This window comes from Peromyscus maniculatus, chromosome 21, assembly GCF_049852395.1.
Source record: "Peromyscus maniculatus bairdii isolate BWxNUB_F1_BW_parent chromosome 21, HU_Pman_BW_mat_3.1, whole genome shotgun sequence".
Lineage (NCBI taxonomy): Eukaryota > Metazoa > Chordata > Mammalia > Rodentia > Cricetidae > Peromyscus > Peromyscus maniculatus.
This window is the reverse complement of record NC_134872.1, coordinates 65,584,426-65,593,596: the sequence shown is the minus strand read 5'-3', so window position 1 is coordinate 65,593,596 and position 9,171 is coordinate 65,584,426. Positions and strand designations below refer to the sequence as shown.

The 9,171-nt window shown below is 35.3% G+C and overlaps 1 pseudogene; it reads right to left on the bottom strand.

Moving 5' to 3' along the window:
* Positions 1 to 691: 691 nt before the first annotated feature.
* Positions 692 to 8,779, bottom strand: LOC102905360 (phosphoglycerate mutase 1-like; annotated as a pseudogene).
* Positions 8,780 to 9,171: the final 392 nt, after the last annotated feature.

Genomic DNA, 9,171 nt, shown 5'->3' with positions numbered 1-9,171 from the left:
ATCTCTCTAAGGCTTTCACCCCTATATTTGGTTCCGTGTTTTTTAAGAAGACCATTTAGAAATTTGTTTACAGTGCATGCGCGCGCGCACGCACGCGCGCGCGCGTGTGTGTGTGTGTGTGTGTATTCTACATACAAATATATATATTTGACAGGATTGATCCCAACCTTCTGGGGCCAGCAACTCCTTTAGGGTCAGAGAAGAAGTAACCTCTTTTAAATTACCATGCAAGTTACTTTTACCTTACTACAGTCCCCATTTATACTATTTCAGAAAAGTGGAGGACAGGATCCAGGGACAAAATTGGCCTGTTTCTTCTCCTCATTGGTCACATCACTGCATGGCTTCTCTCTGACCTCTTCCTAAGCAGTCCCTTAGTAAACGGAGTGCTGAGAAAACCTGGTTATTACCTCTCAACTCTCCAGGTAAGAGTGGCCATCTCTGTATGTGGGCCAAGAACCCGCACCCCAGCAGTGTTTTTCTGATCAGATTCTATGAAGTGAGTGGGTGCAAGAGATAAAACACTAAAATGAAAATGGGAGCTGCAGGTACCCATCTCCAGCTACAACCTAAACTTAGGATCCTAAAGATGTAGCCAGTGTGACAGATGTTGGGGAAGTGTGCATGAGGAATAAACAGGCAGCTAGGATGTTCTTAGGGGCGGGGGGTTCAGAAGTCGGCCTTCTTGCCTTCACTTCTTCAACTTGCCCTGAGCGGCCACAGCTTCCATGGTTTATGCGGGGTCTCTTCATCTCCCAGGAACTGTTCCAGTTTGATGGGCTTCAGGTTCTTGTCCAATTCACAAACAACGGGAATGTCAATTAATGGGTTCAACTCCACGATGATGGCATCTTCTAAGAGCCCCTCCAGATGTTTGACGACTTCTTGAAGGCTATTGCCATGGGTAGCAACCAGGACCCTCTTCCCCTCCTTGATCTGGCTGAAAATTTCTTCATTACAGAATAGCAGTGCTCTGACAATAATGTCCTGCAGGCTCTTAGAGGAGAGTAGCTGGTCCTCAGTAAGGTCTGCATATCTGCTCCATTGTGGCCTGTGATACATCATAAGTTGGCCTCTGAGTCTTTACCTGCCCCTCATCATGCTTAGCAACAGTTTCTGCTTTGTTGAGACCTGTCAAACCCTCATAGTGTCACTCACTGAGACTCCAAATGCTGACCAAAGGTAGCCACATCTAGTCAATAGCATCCAGGACTTTCCAATGGGCCTGGATGGCTCTCTTCTGCACAGAGGTGAAGCAGATGTCAAAATCTTAGCCAGTATCTTGAAGCACCTCGTGTCCCTTTGGGGTCAAGTCTCTCTCTGTCACATCAGCTGAAAAAGTTCTCCAGGTTCCAGGAGCTCTCACCATGCCAGATCAGCACCAGTCTGTAGGAGGCCCTGCCAACAGGCGGGGGATGCAGCACAGATTGAGGATCGCTGAAATTCTGCTCCAAGAAGTAGAATTTTAATGTACAGAGAAACTGGAAGTATGGATACAGTCAAGTTCTTGATTTATCTCAGGGTGGAATACTATGTTTCTCTGATGTCCATAGGGAGCATCTTGATCATTTTCTTTGTAGGAATTTAAGGAGAAAAAGATGTTCTTTTAATGACTAGATATATGGTAAGGAACACACAGAGTAAAAAATAGATGAGATACTGATAGAGAATTCAAGAGCACTAATTCAATAAAATGATGACAATGGTTTAATAGTCCATTACAAACAGAAAAGAAGCATAGTAAAGCCTGGTGAATAATAGAAATACAAAAGTGTCTGAATTACAAAATCTTGAACCCTGGTAACTCAATAAAAGAGGAAACTCATTGAAGGCGGGTGGCTAAGAAGCCTTAGCTCCATCCATTCCATCTGTGGTAGGTGGGAAAAAATGAATCTTATAATTTGTCTGGTCTTCTGATCGTATGCATTCTGTGTCATGCATGCCTGCATACATAGATAAAAATCACACACACACACACACACACACACACACACACACACACTATAGATAGATGATAGATAATGATGGTGATACATAGAGAGATAAATAGACAGACAGATAGATAGATAGATAGATAGATAGATAGATAGATAGATAGATAGATAGACAGACAGACAGACAAGTGCAAAAAATCAGAAAGATGATTTGGAAACTAGAGGGTACACCTGCTTTTTCTAATATAAACTTTCAGAAATAAATTGTGCAGATATAAGTGGAAAATAACATTTTCATTAATGAGAAGGTAAATTTGATGTAAGAGTAAGGCAGAAACAAAGTTTCTGTAAACTGCAAGGAAGGAAAACATTCAGAATGGTAGGGGATAAATAACAAAGAGTAGAGAGGAGGAAGAAAGAAGGAAGATGAAGTTGGAATGTCAAGATTGTGGTTAGGTAACAGAAGTTGAATTTATCTTATGAGATCTTTGATTTCATTTTTATAAAATGGGAGGTTATCAGGGAAAATGGAATTTGAACGAAAGTGTGAAATGAGAGGGATTTACTGAAGTGAGCAAATGAGAGTGCATGAGGCTGTTGAATGTTAATCAGACAAAGCTCAAAGAATCACTAGGCAACATTCCAATAGTTTTGGTAACTCCATAAGAAATGTACACTACTACTACCCTGCCTTAGCAGGTATTGTCTCCCATTAGCTACCTTGAAAACTACTTAAAACAAATTAAGGAATAAATGCTTTAAGCAAGCAGTCACTAATTCTTTTGCAGGTTCAAGTACTAGGAAGAAGCTATAGCAGCATCAAGGTAGCACCAGGTATATGCGATTAGTTGAAACTGACTGCAGATATGAGCTTGTATTACTTTGGATTTATATGCCTCTCTGAGCCCCGATTTGTGGCATTTATGTTTCTAAAGAGAAATTGACTTAATGCATTCAATTTGTGAAATTGAAAATAACCAGAAAGAGCAGAAAAAGAAAGCAAAAAATGTGTGGGGTTATACATATTTCCGAACTAAATAGAAATGATTTTAGTTTCTCTAAAAACTAGAGTAATAAAAGTCACACCACAATATTTTTAGATGAAGTGGTAATGTTTGAACTTCTAAAGCAAGTTCAATCTGTCTCATTTGTTTTTCATATACAAAAACATTCTTCAAACCCTTTAAAATAGAAGACTGACCATTCATTGTTCGTTATCTCAAATCTGCTCACAAACCATGTATTCATGTATGTAGAATGTTTAACATACAGATATCATAATAAGCAATATAAATGGTGATTAATATTTGGAAAATACTCCATAGCCTTAGCTATCAGAAGAATACATAGTATCTCAGCCACCTTGCCATCATGTAGAAGGAAGAAATGTTATTATTCATCAAAAAATGGTAGCATATTTCTCAATTTTCAGAAAAAATGGGTCTTATAAAATATTTATTTTATAAATATTTATATTTATCGAATAACTTGACTTTATACCATTTTCATTTTCCTTCCTTTTGGTTTTTTCTTTTATTTTCAGTATTTTATATTTTTCTATTTCATGCTCACTTTCTGCCTATTTTGACTGTGATCTTGCAGATTACCTATTTTTTTATTTTTTTTTGATGAGTCTTCCTTTGTATTGTTTATAGTATCCCTGCTGGTTACCATAAAAATGATTTTCCATTAAAACCATGACATCTCATCACAGTGCAGTGCATAGAATATGCAATTGTCAAAAATTTTAAAGTGAATATAGTAAAATAATGACCTTTCACTGACATTTAGATAGCTAAAATAAATGAAAACAAAAGGCTATATAGGACTTATAATAAATATATTTGAACCTGAAAATGAGTTTTTTCCATTTCATATATCTACTCTTGGCTTTTTAAAATGTTAAGTTTTTAATATTACAGTAGTGGCATACTTCCCAATGTTTTTATCATCTATTAGAGACACATGTATCCTTCAGAGAGTTGTTGAGTGTTCTCTTGAAACTTGAACTTTAGTGCAACTAAAGGGGGGGTAGCAACTTCATGTTCATGGTCTCTTGCCTGCACAGTGCCACAGGCGACATTTCTGCCAGAATGTGTAAGACAAAATTATGATGCATGTTCCTTAATTGGAATTCACAACACAATTTCTGTTATTAAGAAAATATTGTTAATGAAGAGGGACTCAGGAAGACGTGATTCTTACGTGCTTTAAAAAATTAAATGGAAGTTAAAGTCTGCTGAAAACTAGGGAAAGGGTGGAAAAAAATTTGATGGAAAAGTAAAATGTGCTAAAAAAATAAATTGCCTGAATGATAATGAAGAAACTGAAACACACAGTAAAAAAAAAAAAATACACCAAAACACAAAAGCCCAAAGGACACAAATGTGGGTTACAAAGGCATAACTCAAAACCAAACATCATTTATTGAAATAACCAAAATTTAATGTTCAATATTCTATTACACCTTCAAAATTACCATCAAAATATTTTTGAATTACCGAAAAATTAAATATTCTCTGAAAACACCTCTTCTAGAGGTGATTATGAAGATTTGAAGCCACGGAGATTGTGGAAGCCGCACAGGGACTGAACAGGCTCAAGACCGGGCAGTTCCCAGTGCGGGGAGGGAAAAGTGACACAGCCTCCCACGACTAAGCAAGAAGCAATTGACTCAGACTTGCAATGGAAACTTAGTTTTCTCCAATGGAGTCTTTTGGATTTATTAACCACACTTAACTGTAGACCCCAATCCAGCACTTGATGACCAGTAAAAAACAAACTCATATTTTTGTGGACTTTTTGTCTCATCCTGCTTTGTTTGGATATTTTTCCCCTTGGTGGGGATCTTTTGATTGTATATTATGGTTTTGATTTTTTTTTTTTGAGACAGTGTTTCTCTGTGTAGTTTTGGTGCCTGTCTTGAACCTCTCTCCATAGACCAGGCTGGCCTCAAACTTACAGAGATCTGACTGGCTCTACCTCTCGAGTGCTGGGATTAAAGGTATGTGCCCTGGGCGGTGGTGGCGCACGCCTTTAATCCCAGCACTCGGGAGGCAGAGCCAGGCGAATCTCTGTGAGTTCGAGGCCAGCCTGGGCTACCAAGTGAGCTCCAGGAAAGGCGCAAAGCTATGCAGAGAAACCCTGTCTCGAAAAACCAAAAAAAAAAAAAAAAAAAAAAAAAAAAAAAAAAAATAAAGGTATGTGCCACCACCGCCCGGCTATATTATGGGTTTGAAATTTGTGTTTTAAAAGGTTTTGTATGCATGTGAGTGTGTTTCTTGTGTTTTTTTCTCATTTAAAAATTGCTTTTGTTCTTGTTTGACTGCTGTTGTCTTTCTGATGAGAGAGAGAAAGACTTGGTGTTGTCTGAGTAGAGAGATGGAGAGTATTCAGAAAACTATTATCAGAGAATGTTAAGCTCTGTGTTTCATTCTAGGAAATAACTTCTATGCTGTCAAGTTGTAATTTGAGTGACTTACAATCACTTATTTTTTGAATAAGTTTAGGTATACTATATTCCCTGCATATCTTGTCTAAATTAATATAGTTCCTCCACTATTATGAACATCACCCAACCTGAGTACTAATTTTGTTGTACTCAACAAATCTACCTGGCATGTGGTAAACACTGACTTTTCATGTCTCATTAGAGTTCTCAAGAGTCTTCATGTGCATTCAAGGAGTTTGGTTAAATGTACAGTGATAGGGATGTATCGTAAAAGCTCTGCATATAGTGTTCTAACAATCCTTAAATAATCATTTATTCATCCCTAGACATATGTACATATAGCACAGATAATTGGACTTGGTTATGCATGCATGCAATAGTACATATATACACACATGTACATGTGTGTAACAATAATAATTCAAGAAGAGATCATTAAATTTGGATAGGTACATGGGGGAGTTAGAGAGCAGGAGGGATTTAGATGCAGTATTCATATAAAATTATTGAGTATAAAATCAAAGTGTCATATAACAAGGTATATATAATTTCTCGATTGACTCTATTTAACTTAATGATACACATTCAAGAAGCCTCCATTTCTTTTGAAAGTGTCTGAATATACCACAATTTACAGGAGTACTTCTCAACCTTTTTAATGCTGTGACCATTTATACAATTTCTCCTGTTCTGGTAACCTGAACCTTAAAATTATTTCATTGTTACTTCATAACTGTAATTTTGCTACTGTTTTGAATTACAACGTAAGTATCAGATACATAACCCCAAAACAGTAGTGACCGACCCACTGGAGAACCACTGATTTTAGTCTCATCTACAGAGAGACATTAAAGTTTTTTCCAAGCATTAAAAGTTAGAAATGAAAAGACTATAGGGAATGTTATCAAATCTTATAAAACTGAATATTTCTCCTGGCCTAAAAATGGGCATTTTTAATCACTTATCAAAATAGCATTGGGCATCTAAATGTAATATTCACAAAATATCTGTATAGAGAAGATTGATGAAGTGGCATTGAAATTGTCATGCTTATTAACCTTGGAAGAGTTTAACATTTAAAGTAAATACAGAGCACTCTTGCATAGACCACATCACACTTAAATATTTTATTATATTAATAAGATGTATGGATCACAGAGTGAACCAATAGTATTTTAACCAATTGATTTTAGTTGATTTATTACTTAATTTTTTGTTTTTGTTTTACTATATATCCTTATTTTCTTTCCAGGAGTGTGCTTAGCTTCCATAATAATATGACAATCATATATTCTTAGGTTCATATCAACTGTACTTCAATTTACATGTTTAGATGACCTTGACATCTTTAGGAGGACCGAAATGTGCTTCATATAATACTCAATAATTGTGAATTGAAAGACATTTTTTTCTCATTAGACCAAAGTAGCATGTTTGGGTGGGGGTGAAACCCTCAAATTACTTTCTTTAAAGAGACAAAGTAAGTTCCTACTGCTTAGAAGATGGCTTCGAAGATAACTAATAATTTTCACCATTCTCTTAATGATTTAGCCGGAGTGTTAGGATATTTGTTGAGCAAAAAGTGATAAAAGAAAGTATTGAATTAAAACAGTAACTGCTTTAAAATGGAAATACATCATTGCATGTGCGAAATGAACTAGTTTCATGATTTACATGCTTTCCATTATGTGGTGGTTCTAAGATGCTGGTGCTTTGCTGATGTTTTTGATGAATGTTTATGGAGAATACCTTATCTAGATCTTTTTATAATCTTAGTCTAGTTTTGAAGTTGAGCAGTAATAGTTGCAGAAAAGGGATTAGGAAGTGGTTCTTCTGCTTTTCTTAGCTCAGAAATTTTCTGAATCATCAGTTACTAAAGGAATACTTGGTATGTGTAATGAGTCCATCTGTGTGACATAATGAAAATGCATTATAATCAAATTATTTAATAGGTATAAACCTATTCAGATTATCTTACTTTTATAAAAGTTTCATGGTTTCTGTTGCCCATTAAATAATCTATTTTATTTAATTTTCGAATATTGGGATAGTCATTTATTTTGTAACATTTTAATACCATCATCATTACTATTACAAGCCTTTGTCAATTATATTGAACCCTTTAAAATTAATTATAGTCACATTGGTCTTACTTATTGTTTGACTGTTTTTAGTTTTGTTTTGCAGGTGATAGGACTGAACATAGGGTTTTGGACATAGTAAACCCATCTGTCACTAAGCTATAATCTTAGGCCCCATGCACTTCTTATGAATAATTTTATTTTGTACATCAATTATTTCTTTTCTGTGTTGTTTTATTTAGGCCAAAGTTACTGTTCTCTAGTTTCTTAAAACAGAAGTTTAAGTTATTGTTTAGAATTTTGCCTTTTTTCTAATGCAAACACAAATACTATATTTATTGTTTGTTGTCTTCTTTGCTTCCCTTTAGAGACTTTCATTTTGAAGGTCTACCATGGACACTTACTCCAGATGCTATCTCGAATGTCCTAGAAGTTCATGTCAGTTTTACACTGTTTGCACTTTGCCCTACAAGTCAAAAGAATCCATCTCTTTCCAGACACAAGTATTTCCTGTTAGAAGCTTTATATTAGTGGAGTACATTCTTCCAGTGGGATCTATATTTTGATGCTTATAATTTAATTTTAATCACATCTTTTATTTAATATTTTAGCTCATCATACAGTGATGGGTAGATTGTAATTTTCCTACAAGAAATTCACTCTCCCTTCCATTCCCAGTTAAAGGAATAATCCATTGTCGTTCTTATTTCCACTCCTCTGTATGTGAATTTATTTTGTTGGTTTTTTTTGTCCCACAATTTTTGTCTAGTCTTCTAAAAATTGGAGTAGATTATTCTCTTAGTTGGATGGAAACACTATGTGAATGTGTGGCTTCCTGTGTGATGTTTCCAATGTAAAAACTCACATTTGATTGCTATATAGTATTATGCAGAGAAAACATTTCATTTAATGGCTTCTTTTTCCATTGAAAAGCAGGGAGCAATGTTTGATGCCACACATGGTATGCTACACCTGCCTCTTGCTCTCTTTGAGGCCGAACTTCATAAGATACCTTTGATGTGCATAAACCACTTTAAAGGTAGTGTTTTTATTTGTGAATAAAAGATGTTTTCTTACCAATTCCTTAAGGATGCTTTTAACTTTTTACCTATGGAGAGTACAAATCAATTCCAGCAGTAATGCATCTAAAATTGACAAACCGTAACTAGACCATTCTTTCATTTTCATTTTTTGCAGCAAGAATATATTATGTATGGCATCACTTAAAAGCACTGTAGGAAAATAACATACCTGCTTATTTTGCTTGTCATTTTATGTGATTTTTTTTATCTACTCACACTAAAACTTTTCATGACTAATGTGTAAATAATTCAGTTATGCAGCAGTAAAAATTATTAAGTAACATAATAACCACGTAAATGCTTTGTATCTACATGTATATTTGTTATCGACAGATAAAATTACCATTTTTATTGAGATTATGCTAGTAGCAAAACAACAAAGCCTGAGGAACCAGTTTAGAATACTCATCTCCCCCATTCAAGACCCTAGCCTTACCTCTATGACCACAAAAGAAAAATGAAGACTATAGATTCTGTATCTGCATTGTTACTTATGCTTCTAGAATGTTTTATCATTCCTAACATCATAGTAGAACCCACCCACCTGAGAACATAGCAGATGCTTTCCTCTCCAGGCTTGTTTTCTATTTCTAAGATTCTTTCTTTAATACTCATCTTAGGTT